Raw genomic sequence first — 16,697 nt, 5'->3', positions numbered from 1 at the left:
TGTGAATTTGAGTTTCAAGGAACACAGTTAATGGATGCCACATTTTCATTGTTGCTAAAAATGTATAATTAGAGTCTGCATTTTGGAATAACAATTTATATACTTAATGTATTGATTAGCTGTGCAAGACTACATTTGACTTTTTTTTTAACCCCTGACAAAGACCTCCTTTTCTTTCAAAACTGCCATTAAACATTTTCTAATGTAATTCCACTGGGTGCCAGGGCACTCTAGCAGAAAAAGAACCCACAAACATTTTATTAACTTTGGACGGTATGCAATTCTTAGAATCAACAGCAAGGAACCAGAGGGTTTTTATTTTTTTTAAATTGTAGTGGTAAATAAGCCTGAAACATTTCACTAGTGAGGCAAGAGTCACTTGAGATATATTGCTAAATATGAGGGGTGGCAATATATCACAGACACAAGTGGTGTTACCCAGCACACATTTTTCTGAAAAAGTAGTCTCCACACATGAAGATTAGATATATACCCACAATAAGAGGCCATATTGACCTATAATTTTCAATATTACATCCTTGTATTTTTTATTATATGCTATTTTTCAACTTGTAGAAGAACGTGGTCTCATAAAGCTAATATTTATTCTCCCATGTTTATAGAGCTAGTAGTGCATTTCAGGAAATGAGAAACTCTGAGAAGTCAAATATAACTTGGTGTCCTGTGCACAAAAGAAGACAGGACAAGAAAATCACCATGTTTAAAAAAATCTGGCTCAGGAACTCAGTCGTAAAGCTTTAAATAATGAAATAACACAAGATAAGAGAAGCCTTTGATGTTATTATTTCTCTCTCCATAAATGTAGCCTTTTTACAGATGATAAATCTTATCATGTAGGACTCTTCATTTTACTAGAAAGCAAAGAGTCCTTTAGTTCAGTTCCCATATTCAACTCTGCACTTACCGTATTTTGTGGAAGCTAAGGCAGGTATTAAGTGTAGTCCACTACAACAACGGAGATACCCCTACTTAGAATAGTGTCTAAGCCACGAACTCTTCTCATTTTGTTATTAAGTAACTTCTGTACCAGGGAATTCCATGGAAGTGTTGTACCTGTGTTAGGGCAAAGGTCTCAAGAGATCAGAGCCTTAACAAAGCTTTTCAGGAGAAATTTCCCAAAGCTCAATTGCTTCTAAGTCTTTTCCTTTTATTTAATAACTTTACATGAGACCTTGGAAGAATCTGGAGAAAGAAAAGTCATCAAGTCATTTCCCCATTCTCTGTATGAGTGAAGAATGAAGCGGCGGCCACCGACAGGTAAGTGAGGAAGAAGAAGAAACATTGATGGAGGATAGTATGGTGGCGACGCAAGGGATATGGGGGCTGGAGAGAGTTTCAACTCCAATCAAGTGCCCTTTGAGCTCCCCATAAACTGGTCCTCCAATTTCTGAGGGAGCCTGTGTCATGGAGTAGAGCTGAAATAGGGTGCATGGTGAAAAGCCAGAGAAAAAATACTCCTTTGTTAATTACCTTTCTCAGGCTTCCCTCAGATTTCAGATTTTCTACCCCTGCCTCTCACAGTGACTGACCTGATATCTTTGCAACATCAGCCCCAACACGTCTCTGGGGTCCAGGCCCTGTCTTTTCCCTAAATTCCCACAGCTGTCCTCTCTCTTCTATTTTCCTGTTCTGAGTTTTGATATTACCTTTCCCATATCAAACAACAGTGATCTTTAAACACCAAACTGAAATTCTGGTTCTCCAAAAGAGCATCCATATATACATGTTAGTGTGTTTCTAGACAGCGGAAAAAAAAGGTAAGCCCAGAGAACTGTGATAGAGTGGGAAAAGAAGGGTACTCAGAGTTAAAAACTAGGGTCCAAGTCCAGCTCCACCCTTCACTCAGTTCTGCCAATTTCAGCATCCTCAGCTCTAAGTGAGGAGTTTGTAATCTGGGCAGTCCTGGTCCTCGTCTGCTGGGAAATGTAAAGCAAGTGTAAAGCTGGTTATTACACCGATGGGGGAATGGGAGAGCCACTGTCGTTGGTTCCTGGGAACCGGGGCTATTAACCATTCTAAAAGGCATGGAACAATCTTGCATCCTGAAGAACTGTGCCCCTTAAAATGTCAATAGTGGACCCATTGAGAAACGCCAATAGAAGACTTTTAACACTCCTGCAATCAGTCTGGACTTTTAAACTCAAGTGGAATGTAAAGAACTTAAGAGACTCGGAAAAGAATTGTGAGGATAAGCAAATTTTGGGATTATACAATTTCATGGGGAAAGTTAAAAAAAAAATAAAGCATTATTGCTCCTGAAGACAAAAAAGGATGACTTGAGAACTGATTCTGTGATGATACAGGAGGACTCCGACCAATAAATTCTCTCTCTCCATGGAAGAAGAAAGAAATTGCCATGATAGGAGGTCAGGAATTACTTAGGCTTTCTTGACAACAAGGTTTCTAAGAAAGGAGACTCTATATTGGGCTTCAAAATGAAAATGGATACCTAGGTAAGAAGGTTTGAAAACAAATAGATTCTCATTGATTTCAGTCAGTTCAAGAGAGATCTTGCTTGTAGACTAGGGAGGAACATTTAGGTAACTTCTCAAGTCCTTTCCATCACTTCTGTTTCTATGGAGACACTTATTAGGTTTCTACACACTACAACATTCCTGCCAAATTGACAGACTGGAGAGCTGAAGATGGAGGCACAACCTCCCATTCATCCTCTCCCCCCATATACACCATATGCCTGGCACTTCAAAGTGAGTCAGTCATGAGGCCAAACAACAAAGGGTGCAGTGGGAAAACTGGAATCTAGCCCAGCACTGCAGAGAAATCTACTTTGATTTCTCAGGAGAAATAAAAGAAAAAAAAAAAAGCCATAGTAAAGGGCTATTAGGGGCGAAAACATCTGTCACCGTGGACAGAATAAAAGTCCAACCAAATGAAATAAATGCCTGTGGAAAAAGATGTGTCCTGCTAGGGAAAGCGCTGTGTTCCTTCTCCCTTGCTCTTCATTTAGTTTTTGTCCACTCAATACACCAAGCTTTATCCTCTCTCTGGTTTATTTTTCCATCTATGAAAGATGCATGGATTGAGTTTAGCCCTTGGATAGGTCTTTGTCAGAAAGTACTTTCAAAATAAAAGTGTTTTGCTTGGTACTATCTCAACAGAGAAACACATACTTCCAAAATAAAATGCCCGCTTTGCTAGCAAGCTTTTTCCTCGAGTAAGCAACAATATTGTTAGTAATTTTTCAAGCAGTTAATATACACACATTAAAAAACAACAACAACCCTGTTCTATCATTATAAATCATAAGGGTGAGTACCCCTGGGTAGAAGTAAATGAAAACATTCTGGCCACTGAGACTTTATAATTTGAGAAATGTCATAATGATAATACTAGTTGATATTGACAAATGCAGTTTTGATTTTCAGTGTTTCAAAATATAATTTATACACAAGGTCTTAACTAACTGAAAGTACTTAACAAAATCTGATATATGTAGACACTCAATATAAATTTACTGAATCTATTCAGTTAGAATTTACGAACACAGAAATAAAATTTGTTTTAAGCCAATGTGGGGATATTTATTTCTAATACCCTTGTAACATCCCATAGAGCATACGATAATAAGTATGAGAAGTAGCATATCAAATTTCTTTTCATTTATAGCTATCTCCCAATGAAATCAAAGGATTATAACCTGTGCATAATCTACTTCCAGAGTTTTTATTACAATAGAGTATGACTATCCTTTTTTAAAATGTCCCTCAAAATTAATAACATCTTCAGTGAGAAAAATGGAAAAATTAACACAAACCTTAAGACCTCCAGAAGATCAGAAGACAAATGTGTTCTTTGGGGACTTGACTGAAACAACGTATTCACAAAAATATTTTAAATAGAAGCTGTTTACAAAGGAAGTCCCATGGAAGACAGTGCGGCTTTGACATGCCAGATGCTTCTGGAAGGAAAGAAAAGCACACCATTAGGAAGTGCCCCAAGTACCACTACTGCCAGTCCCAGACACTGTGGTCAGAAAGTGCTGTATTTGCACCTACTGGTATTATTAAAGTAACGGTATTCATTTCTGTTAATTTTGTGCCCCTAAATCTTCTTACTCATAAATGGCAGGGTGGGACAGTCACCTTTCAGCACTGCGTTTAGAAATTTCTAAAAATCAGGAATATTTTATAACTAAGCACACTCTGCTTTCCCCTTTATCTAAACAGACTATCTTAGCAAGACTGAGGAACTGTGGACAGAGTATGAGCAGGAACGCAGCAACCCTCGCATTTCCTGAGCGACCCCCAGCTGTGAGGCACTGTGCAAGGGGCTTCATAGACATGGGCTCTCTAATCTGAATGACGGCCCTGCATTTGGAGAGCACTGGCCCCATTTTGCAGATGAGAAAACTAAAGCACAGACTCCTGAGGCCAGACTTAGGACCTGGTCTATCGAAGCCCAAAGGCCTCAGGGCTGGCTCTTACCCCCATTTCACTCTGTGGCCTGTGTGTTTTAGAAAAATATTCCACAAACAGGATTGATAAGAGAATAGATAATGCTGCAATATACTAACCTAATTCAAATATTGCTAAATTAAATAAGAAATTTTCTTTCCTAACTTGCTTTAGTTTTATATCAAAAATTGTCTTGAATGGTCAGGACCCCAAAGCAACACAGACACTTAGCTTTAAGCCATGCAAATTTTCTCTCACCTTTCTTCCTTATGCAAAGAGAGAGAACTCACTGGAAGCCCAGTAGTCCCCTTGTGTTATGGGGCAGGTCTGTGTGCTGTACTACATCAAGGATAGCAGCTCAAACGTCTCAACTTTCTCTGATCCCCGCGTGACCCACAGTTCCCTTGCTGTCCCGGTGAAAAAGAACATCATCTTTCCCTAAGGGTTTTCCTGATGCAATTAGGAATGGAGCCCACATCTGTGGATTTCTCTGAGTGACACTACAGTATCTTTTCACGGCTGTGTCCATCTTAACAGCTGAGGGTGACTGAGCAGGGCTTGGCAGGGCTCCATCCAGATTTCTCCTCTCAGTTTTAGTTAAATATCTACATGTTTGGGGTCGTTCCAGTGCCAACACAGAGAGCCCCACAGCTGACCCTCCACCAGCTGTCCCAGCAACCACTTTGACAGCGTTTCAGGATCACCGCCCACCAACTAAACACTTCAAAATTCCCCTGTAAGTTCATGCTTTTAATGCCACAGACTTCTGTTTGAGTCTTGGAACTTGTAGCTCATAGCCACACTGCACTTGAGACGCTCCTCTGAAAGGCTAGAGAAGGATGGAGCAGGAAGGTCACACATAAATAAAATAAATAAATATTTAACAAGTTATTTAATTTTTTAAAGATTGGCACCTCGGCTAACATCTGTTGCCAATCTTTTTTGTCCCCCTTCTTCTTCTCCCCAAAGCTCCCCGGTACATAGTTGTATATTCTACTTGTACGTCCTTCTGGTTGTGCCATGTGGGATGCCGCCCCAGCATGGCCTGACAAGCGGTGCTATGTCGGCACCCAGGATCCAAACTGGTGAATCCCTGGGCCGCCAAAGCGGAGCACGTGAACTTAGCCACTCAGCCACAAGGCAGCCCCTATTTTATTTTATTCTTGGCAACCATAGCTTAAGTCATGAATAAAGTAGAAGCGAAAAACTATTGGTAGCATTTTCAGAGTTCTGCAGGACTGGGGACTGCAATTATTACATGGGGAAAAAAAAGAAAAAAGAAGAGAGCCAAACAGAGCCGGTCCATCTTTGCATAAAACAAAGAGGAGGAACTTGACAAAGAAGGGGGAGAAAGTATTTGAACCATAGAATCAACCCCAAATGACAGGAATACAAAATAAATAGAAACTCTTCCTAAAACCTCATATACTAGCATTCTGTTTTCTTCACGCCCCTTAAAAGCATATGTCCAAAATTGTACACCCCATTTCCCATAAAATCTCAATGGCAATTTTCGAGTATTCACTCAGCCACTATTTATTGCATACTTAAGAGTCAATCAGTAAGTCGGATAATTCCAGGAATACTGAAATAAGATAGTCTTCCCTCAAGCATTTTATTGCCTTGAGGGGGAGACAACTAGGATGTCAAAAATTGTATGAAGGTGGTACTAATAAGAATTTGAAAGAATGGGGTCTGGACCAGACTGCCTGGGGATGTTCCTGCTTCATCGCTTACTAGCTGTATGACCTGGGGCAAGGTACTCAAACTCTTTAACCTCAGCTTCCTCATCTGTAAAATGCAGAAATGAGATACTTCCCAGGCAAGTTGTTGTGAGCACTAAGTAAGATAACCCATATAAAGTGCTCGGCACAATGAGTGGCACATAGTAAGAACTCATCAAAATGTTAGGCAGAAGTAGTAGCATTGTTATATAACAGAGCATGATGACATCAGTGAGGCAACAAGTGCTCCGAAGCTTTGGAAATTTGGAGATCCTCTGTGTTGGAGATGAGAGGACTCAAGAAGGCTTCAGTGAGGAAGGTAGAACTCAAGATCATCCATAACTGGACATGCACAAATGATCGGGCTTTTATAGAAAGCCACTGATGATAACTGAAAAGCCAGAAAACGAGCTATTTTAGGAAAAAAAAATAGATGCATGAAATTAGACATTATTTTCCAGGATTTGGTGTGAAAGTAGATATCTACCATAACAACACAGCCAGGGAATGATACAAGGAAGAAAATCTCTGTATTGCTACTAAGAAAGAGACAATATCCCACTGGATCCTGTTCTATTCAACTGTAATCCAAAATGACACCATGGCTTTTAATGGAACTTGGCAAGCTCTAGACACACCATTTTTAAACTTAGCCTCAAATTTAAATCACAGGGCTTGTGACTCAAATCTCCAATGTGACCTTTACTGGGTATTGTTCAAGAAAACATGTCTGTCACTGTGCAGAGAAACTATATGCCCTTTTATTCTGGGAAATATAATAAAAATATGTACTATATTGGTAAAAGCACAGAGCCACAAAATGATTGTGGCTTTGATTCTCTAGAAGCAACGAAAACAAAGACTCTATTTGATTTTGTATTATTCATTTGGAAATGTTGCCTTATCACTTTAATGAACATTCCTGTTCCCTCCATATTCTGGGCCTTATTTAATTCAAAAGAAGCTTGGCAAGAATCTCATCATTTATGGATTTAAAATATAGTCCCTCTGAATAAATCCCTTTTTCAAGGGCTTACTGAGTCACATTACTTTGTCCTTGCCAGATCCATGCAATATTGTACTAAACAGAAGAGCTAAAAGCACACAATGGCTTGAATTCTCCCACAGCCTCCCTCCCTGCCTCCCAGCCTTGAGAGTTCTGCATGAGGAGAGTGAATCAGCGAAAGACCTGGTGTCATTGCTTTCTTCTCACCCTTCTTCATCCCTTCCACTGAATTATGAAATCCTCTCAACTCCTCCCCACATTCATCCAACTCATGACATCACATTTTTTTACTACCTAAGTTTCTAGCCAGTTTTCCTTCTTGTAGCTCATCCTGAAAATAGTCAAAACTTCTGTCATCCTCTCTAACTGTTCTATGGTGGTGACAAATATTTGAATAAAAATGAATGAACGCACAAATGAAATAATTTGTAAAATGCAACTCTAATTATGTACATCCACTACTCAAGAACCTGCAATGGCTCCCTATTTTCTTAAGGAGCAGATCTAAGTTCCTCATTGGGAATACCTGTTTCCACCACCCTCTCTAACCTTAAAACAGACTATTTCTGACACAAACCCTTGGGTCAAATAGAAATGGTCTGCTCATTATATTATAGTGAATCTCACCTAGGGATACGTCATAATCACTGAGGCAGATTCGCCCTAAGCTAACATCTGTGCCAATCTGCGCCTATTTTGTATGTGGGCTGCCCCCACAGCATGGCTAACCAGTGGTGCAGATCCATGCCCAGGATCCAAACCCACAAACCCAAGCCATGGAAGCAGAGTGTGTCAGACTTAACCACTACACCACGGGACAATCCCTTCTCATATGCATTTTTTTTAAAGATTTTATTTTTTTCCTTTTTCTCCCCAAAGCCCCCCAGTACATAGTTGTATATTCTTAGCTGTGGGTCCTTCTAGCTGTGGCATGTGGGACGCTGCCCCAGCGTGGCTTGATGAGTGGTGCCAGGTCCACGCCCAGGACCCGAACCACACTGGGCCGCCTGCAGTGGAGCACGTGAACTCAACCACTGGGCCACAGGGCCGGCCCCCTCATATGCATTTTTAAAATGCTCCACAGGTGATTCAGATGTATACCACTTGTTAAGAACTTCTGCTGTCTCACCCCCTCCACTCTTCCTCCCTAACCCAAGGGATGTTCACATGTGGGAAAATCCCCTGCCTCCAGCTTGCTGTTCTTGGCTCCAGATGAAATACATCTTGCACAACACACTAGAAGCCTCGCCTCCTTACATGAATCTTCCTATTTCATCCCTTCTCTAGTTTTTCATTGTAGAATTAGAATATTTTAAACTAGAAGGAACATTCCAGTGATTCTCTTGCTTGACTCTATACTAGTATTCATACCTTGTGTATTCCCCTCTGCCTCCTCACCTTGAATGTGGGCTGGACCTAGTGACTTCTAATGAACAGAATATGGCAAAAGTGATGGGAAATGACACCTCTCTTTCCCTCTGATTCTCATGACATCAGCTGCCGTGTTGTGAACTGCCCAGTGGAGAGGGCCACTTGGCAAGGCACTGAGAGAAATTTCCAGCCAATAGCCAGCAAGAAACTGAGGCCCTCGGTCTATCAACCTGTGAGGAACTGAATCCTGCCAACAACCACTGAGTGAGTTTGGAAACGAATCCTGCCCCAGTTGAGAGGGTGACTGCAGATCCTGCTGCAGTTGCAATGACTGAGCCTGGACAACACCTTGCCTGAAGCCTCATGAGAGACTCTGAGCTGGAGGAGCCCCCTAAGCCATGCCCAGACTCCTAACTGTGATGGTTTATTTCATGTGTCAACTAGGCTAGGCCACGGTACCCAGACATTTGGTTGAATACCAGTCTGGATGTTGCTGTGAGGGTATTTTTCAGATGAAATGAACACTGAAATCAGTAGACACTGAGCAAGACAGATTACCCGCCATAACATTGGTGGGCCTCATCCAATTATTTGAGGGCCTTAAAAGAAAACAGGCTGAGGTCTCCCAACAAAAAGGGAAAACTGCCTGCAGAATGCCTTTGGACTTGAGCTGAAACCTAATCTTCCCTGGATCTCCACCCTGCTGGCCTGCCCTGAAGATTTTGGACTTGCCAGCTTCCATAATCGCAAGAGCTAATTCCTTAAAATAAATCTCTCTCCCTCTCGATAAACAGATAGGTAAAGATAGAGATATAGATGTGTATATTATACATATATATGTATATATGTGCGTGTATGTGTATAAATATTGGTTCTATTTCTCTGAAGAACCTGCTAAGTTTCAGGGTAATTTGCTGAGCAGCAACGTATAACTAACACGAGACTACTCCTCCTTCACAGCACTTAGCACACTGAACTATAATTACTTTTTAAATTCTTCTCTAATCAGAGCCTTCAAGCTCTGTCAAGTCAGGAACTATGTCTATCACGTTTGCAACCAAATCTACAGCTCCCAGTACTGTGCCTGGTATATGGTAGGTGCTCAATGCATATTATTAAATAAAAAAATAAGTAAGTGATAAATCCTCAGCAGCAGTGTCTTCATAGAACCCAAACCAAACAAACAATGGAGAAACTCCCAACTAACTTCTTACTGTCTACAATTACAGGTACCTTCAAAACAGCTACAAATAAATGTGAAAACTGTAAGATAACATGTATATCCCTTCAATAGTGAGCCAAGAAGTAGAAAGGAGGCAAATCGTGACACATCTGGAGGCGGGGGTGTAGATTTTATGGAGTTGGAGAATAAGACTAGAGTGAATTCCAGGATTACAAACCTGAAATTTTGCAGACTGGCTTAGAGCTATTGCATGTGTTTCTGTATCAGATTGATTTTGACTAGGAGTGTGTTTTTGAAGATGAATGTGGCATCAGTGTTCAGAATAAGAAAAAAAAATGGAGAGGACTATTGTGAAGGGAGTGAATTAGAGAGCAGAGAAATACAAAGGAAGGGCTAGATAGAAGAAAAATGCAGAGAACAGAAGAATTCCATCAATTAGATGGGATTCATGATGAAAGAAAAGCAGTCAAAGATCATAAGAATATTTTGAGCCTGGGTTTGGGGAAAATTGTAAGAACACTGTCAGAATGTGGAAATTCAAGAGGGGAACTGGCATGTGTCTGCATGCCTAGGGAGTGGAAGGCAGTTGTGAACTTTGCTTTGAGATATGCTGAGTTTGAGAAATTTCACATTCCTTCCTATGTTTACAAATTCTAAAAACCCAAGGCTTGATAAGTCTTTCCCCAAAGATCAGTACAGAATACCAAAGACTATGTCTTTTATTTTTTTCAACTAGGATATAATTTACCTAGAGCAAAATACACAGATCTTAAGTATACAATTCAGTGAGCTTTGTCAAATGTATACTCCCAAGTAACCGACACACTAGTCAAGATAAAAAGCATCTCCATCACTCCAGAAAGTTCCTTTCTATTCAAGCCCCTTCCAAAGGGGAGTTCTTATTTTTATCACCAAAGATGGCTCTGCCTGTACTTGAACTTCAAATATATAGTACGTATCTTTTTTATATGGCTTCCTTTGCTCAACATAATGATTATGATTTATTCTTGTTGTTAAACCTATTAATTCATGAGCATTGTTCCATTGTATAAATGAGGAGGATTCCATTGTATGGGTCATATTCCATTGTATGAAAACACCATAATTTATTACCCATTTTCCTGTTGACAGACATTTAGGTTGATCCAGTTTTTGGCCATTATAAACAAAGCTATTACGAATATTCTTATACAAGGCTTTCTGTGGCTACATGCTTGCATTTTGCTGAAGTAAATAACTAGGTGTGAGATGGCTGGGGCGTGTTTAGGTTTCAAAAGAATCACCAGTTTTCCAAAAATGGCTGTACTGTTTCACATCCTCACCAGCACTATATGAGAGTTCCCGTATTCCCACGTCCTCACCAACATTTGGTGTCATCAGTACTTTTATTGTTAACTATTCTAGTGGGTGTGGAGTGGAACTTAAATTTATAATTCCCTTATGATTAATGATGTCATTTTACATCTGCAAATGTTTACTGGACATTCTGACACCTTGTTTTACAAAGGTTCAGTTCAAGCAATTCACCCATTGGGGAAGGGGTGTTCTTTGTCTTTTTAAACTGAGTTGTAAAGGTTCTTTATATATTCTGGGTTCAATTCCTTTGTCATATATATGTATTGCAAATTATTTTCCCAGTTTATGGCTTTTCTATTAACAATGTCTGTTAATAAACAGGAGTTTTTCATTTTAGTGTTCAATTTATCGATTTTTTTTCTAGTGTTAGCACTTTTGGTATCCTAAGAAATAGGTGCCATCTTTCTAAGATATTCTCCTACATTTTTTTCTAGAAACTTTACAATTTTTGCCTTTATGTGAAGGTCTGTGATATGTCTTGAATTAATTTTTGTGTGAGGTAGGCATTAAGTTTCATTTTGTTTCAATACCGTTAGTGAATTACTCCAGCACCATTGGTCAATGAGCTTTTCCTTTATCCTACTAAATTGCTTTGGTGACTTTGCTGAAAATCAATTAACTATACAATTGTTTATTTCCTGACAATCAATCCTGTTCCATTGATCTGTCTATCCTTATCTAATATTATATTTTCTTAATTTTTGATGCTTTTATACTAAGTCTTGAAATCAGGGAGTGAGAGTTCCCCAACATTATCATTCTTATTTCAAACAATGTTTTTTTGACTCAACAAAGAATTCTTTTTTCAAAGAATTATGTTTGATTCAATTAAAAAAAGAGGAAAAAATTTTTGATTCTTATAAGTCCTTGTATCTCCATATAAATTTTAGAACTAACTTGTCAATTTCTACCAAACAAAAACAAAAGAACAAAACCTTTTGGACTATGTTCAATCCATATGCTATTTTGGGAAAAACTAACATCTTAACAATACTGAGTCTTCCATTCTAGAACACAGTCTATCACTCCATTTATTTAGGTCTTTAATTTTTACTGGAAATGCTTTCTATCGATGGTTACTAGACTTATCATGGTGATCATTCTGTAATGTGCATAAATGTCAAATCACTATGTTGTACACCTGAAACTCAAATAATATTATATGTCAACTATATTCAATGAAAAAAAAGAAATGTTTATAATTTTCAGTGTACAAGTCTTGTACTTCTGTATTTAAACACATTATTATCTTATGGTTTTGAAACTATTATAAGTGACTTTTTTTTTGTTTTTTAGTTTAGTTTTTTTTTTTTTTTTTTTTTTTTGAGGAAGATTAGCCCTGAGCTAACTACTGCCAGTCCTCCTCTTTTTGCTGAGGAAGCCTGGCCCTGAGCTAACATCCGTGCCCATCTTCCTCTACTTTATATGTGGGACATCTACCACAGCATGGTGTGCCAAGCAGTGCTATGTCTGCACCCGGGATCTGAACCGGCGAACCCTGGGCCGCCGAGAAGCAAGACACGTGAACTTAACCGCCATGCCACCGGGCCGGCCCCTAAGTGATAGTTTTTAATTTTATTTTCGAATTATTTCTTGGTGTATAGAAATAGAATTGATATTTTATATTGACCTTGTATCCTGAGGCTTTGCCAAATTCAATAGATTTTTGCTAAGTTCAAATAGATCTTTTTAGATTTCTTAGGAATTTCTAGATACACAGTCATGCCATTTTCAAATAGAGACAGTTTAATTACTTCTTCTCTTCCAATCTGCTAGCCATTAAAAATTTCTTTTACTAATCAATCCGATTGCATTGGCTAAGACCTCCAGTACAATGTTAAATAGAATTAGTGAGAATAGACACCCATGCCTTCTTCCTTATTTAGGAGGAAAGCATTTGTTGCTTCAAGATTGTTTGTTGTGGGTTTTTCATTGATGTCTTTTATCAGGTTAAGTAAGAGTCCTTTTATTTCTAGCTTTTCTGAGAGTTTTTATCATGATTAGGTGTTGAATTTTGTCAAATGCTGTTTCTGGGTCTATCGAGATAATCGTATGATTTTTATCCTTTATTCCATTAACGTGGACTGATTTTTGAATGTTAAAGCATATTTGCAGACCTGGAATAAATTCAATTTGGCCAAGAAGTATCATGCTTTTTATATATCAATGCATTCTATTCCTAATTGTAGGTCAAATATTTTTGTGTCTATGGTAATGAGGGACATCCATATGTACTTTTCACAGTGTCCTTATCCGGACTTGGTATTAAAGTTATGCAGAGCTCAAAAATGACTTGGGAAGTGTTCTATTTTCTGCATTTGTTTAAGATTAGTATTATTTCTTCCCTAAATGTTTGAAGGAATTCACTAGTGATACCATCTTGATCTGGGGTTTTCCTTGTGGGAAGGCTTTTAATTATAAATTCAACTAATCTATCAAATACAGAGTTATTCCTATTTTCCATTTCTTCTTCTATCAGTTTTAATAGATTGTATCTTACTAAACAAGACATTTGTCCATTTCACCTAAGATGACTTTGTCTCTTACTGCTTCTCACACCTTATAATGTGTAAGTGATAAAGCCTCAGCAGCAATGTCTTCATATAACCAAAAACAAACAGACAAACAAACAATGAGCAATTCCCAACTAACTTCTTTTGTACTCATGTCTTTTCCTTTTCACTTCATTTGACTAAACTATATCCATCTCTCTGGGTCTCCTTTCTTGATATATTCAGCTAAATGCTATTTTTTTTCCTCTTCTGTGAGCTTCTCCAGCCCTTACTAATTTAATCTCATACTGCCTTGTATTTTTCAGTGTCTTTCATTAGTTTACTTTGTCTCTGAAAATAGATTATAGGACACTTGGAGGCAGAAGTTATATCTTAAACTTCATTGTTCCCCATGGCATCTAGCATAGTCATTTAACTTTATATAAATATTTATCAGATTATTGATTTGTCCACTTTGTGGGTTAATTTAAAGATCTACTGTGGATGAGCTTGGAGCATCTTATAGTACCAGGAAGCATGGAATTGTTAAAAATAATGATAATAAAAAAAACTAACATTGGGCATGTCAAAAGACAGCAGAGCCAACTGAAAGGGCTCCCAATGGCCAAATCTGGGACCAGTGGAGAAACAAAACAAATGATGATAGTATTAGGCCACGTAACCCAAAGAATAAAGTAAATATCCATGAGTCCATATTGATATAAATAAATGACTGAAGAAATCAACAAATAGGAGAGAAGAGACAAGTCTTCTTCACAGAATTCCAAAGAGAAAATGTAGAAGAAAGGAGGAAAACAGAAAATAATTAGAACACTCAGTAGTAACTGCTACAGGCCAGATCCAATGATGAATCCTAATTTTAGTGGGCAAAATCTTTAAGAAGAATCAGTTAAATAGTCTCAAAGCAGCCTTCCTAAAATATTAATTACTGTGGTAGTTTTAACATATGTCCAAAATTCTTTGATATTCTTCCATCCAGGAGATGTAACTTAATTTCTCTCCACTTAACTGTACGCTACACTTAGTTACTTGTTTGAAATAAATATAACATGGAAAGAGAAAATAGCAACTGTGAAGAAACCTGGCAGATACCACCTTAATCAGGTGATCAAGGTTCACAACCCCTGTAAAAGTCATATTTATATTATATACCTTTGACATGATGAAAAGGGGACTCCTTCCCTAGTGGTGGGGAAGTGGTATTCTTCCCTAGAATCCAAACCCTCATCTAACCATGACAAAACATCCAAAAAAAAGTGAGGAATATTTTATAAAATATGGGACTAGTACTCTTAAAACTGTCAAGGTCATGAAAGACAAGGGAAAATTGTGAAACGTCACAGATTGCAGGAGACTAAGGGACATGATCCTTGGATCCTAGATTGGATCGTAGAACAGAATAAGGACAGAATTGAAGCTGATGAAGTCTGTATCAAGTATGGAGTACAGTTAATTGTACTCTATCGATGTTTACTTTGTAGTTTTGTTAAATGTACCACAGTTAGGTAACCATGGTACCACAGGTACCATTAGGGGAAGCCGGGTGAAGGGTATACAGGAACTCTCTGTATTGTCGCTGTAACTCTTTGATAAATCTAAAATTATTTCAAAATGAAAAGGTTTTTTTTACTTTAAAAAAAATCTATTGTATCATTCCATACATTTATGTTTTGATTCACCGGGAAACTGTGCTCCTTGTGTTTACATTAATAACTGAACTTATGCTCCCTTTTGTGAAATATAGTCTAGGGTAGTTTGGTTTTATAATTACACATAAATTTTATGAAATGGGCTAAACAAGAGCAATTTATTAGCAACATTATTATTTCCACAACTATTTCCAAGAAGACATAGGGTACTACTAGCGAAGTAAATAATAAAGGTCAATATCCATAACTACTTTCACTTCAAAAGTCACAGAGATAATACTGACTCTCTTAGGAAACAAATAAATCAAAGAAATTTATAGCTATGTTTTGGTGAGGTAGCACCAAATTTTTTTCCCACTCTAACTTCTCAAGCAACTGTAAAAAGATATGAGATTTATACTGGATGTAGATGTTTCCAGCTCAAGATGCCAAACTGATCACATCAGTTTATCCCAGGCCTTTCCAGGTTCCCATTAATATTAAAGTCAAGAAGCCAAAAGGTTATAAATTTACAAAACCAAAGAAAAAGTAGTAACAGATGAAACATTCTAGAAAAATTCTACATGATGGAATTGAACAGAAGACAGAGAAAGCTACAACCTGGATACACATCAGAATGGAGGATGATCAAGAGAATGCAGAAATGGAGAATCCTGAAGGGAAACAACCAGATTTTCAACAAACACCCTAAAAAGCAGGATGCCAGGCTATAATCTCTGATGATACAGAGTTCCCAGTCAAATTTCCATTCTTTTTTTTTTTTTTCTGCTTTTATCTCCCCAACCCTGCCCTGTACATAGTTGTATATCTTAGTTGCAGGTCCTTCTAGTTGTGGGATGTGGGATGCCGCCTCAACGTGGCCTGATGAGCGGTGCCATGTCTGCACCCAGGATCGGAACCCTCGGCCCCGGCGGAGGAGCGCACGAACTTAACCACTTGGCAACGGAGCCGGCCCTCAAATTTCCATTCTTAAATATATTTGGATAACAACTATTGACAGACATTTGAAGAAAGCTGGAAAGATAAAGGAAAATATCTACAGTAAGCAAACAAATAAACACAAGTCACCCTTGAGGAAACCTGAATAATTTGCAAAGCAGAAGAGAACTTTAAAAACTCTAAAAAATAAGAACAGGATTCTACAAAAAAGGAACAACCAGAGAATAAGGAACGGTATTAGAAAATTAAAAGTATAATAGTAAAAAAAATTTTTTTAATCCATATACGGCAAGAAAATAGCTTTGAATAAGTCTCCGAAAAAGTTAAACATATAAATGAGAGAGAAATGGAAAAAACAAGTGAAAAGATGTACAAAACCCAACCAGAAAGCCCAACAACTAAAAATTCTAAAGAGAATTCCATAGAAGGAAAACAGAGGAGAGGGAATTATCAAAGAAATTAAATTCCCACAACTAAAGGTCACAAGTTTTCAGAATGAAAGAGCTCATCAAGAAAAGAA

The 16,697-nt window shown here is 38.1% G+C and overlaps 1 protein-coding gene across 13 annotated transcripts in view; it reads right to left on the bottom strand.

Annotated features, from left to right (window-relative positions):
• ENOX1 (ecto-NOX disulfide-thiol exchanger 1) overlaps nt 1-16,697 on the bottom strand; it is a 533,277-nt gene that overhangs the window by 254,021 nt on the left and 262,559 nt on the right. For 12 of the 13 annotated variants that reach the window (XM_070480830.1, XM_070480828.1, XM_070480825.1 and 9 more), the window contains one exon: nt 3,797-3,940. The gene's annotated coding sequence lies outside the window, so the exon portion shown is untranslated. The remainder of the gene's footprint in view (nt 1-3,796; nt 3,941-16,697) is intronic. The other variant, XM_070480826.1, reaches the window with a different exon arrangement.

The sequence above is a fragment of the Equus asinus genome, chromosome 11, assembly GCF_041296235.1.
Source record: "Equus asinus isolate D_3611 breed Donkey chromosome 11, EquAss-T2T_v2, whole genome shotgun sequence".
Taxonomy (NCBI): domain Eukaryota; kingdom Metazoa; phylum Chordata; class Mammalia; order Perissodactyla; family Equidae; genus Equus; species Equus asinus.
Note: the sequence above shows the minus strand (reverse complement) of the source record. Positions and strands in the feature narration are given on the sequence as shown.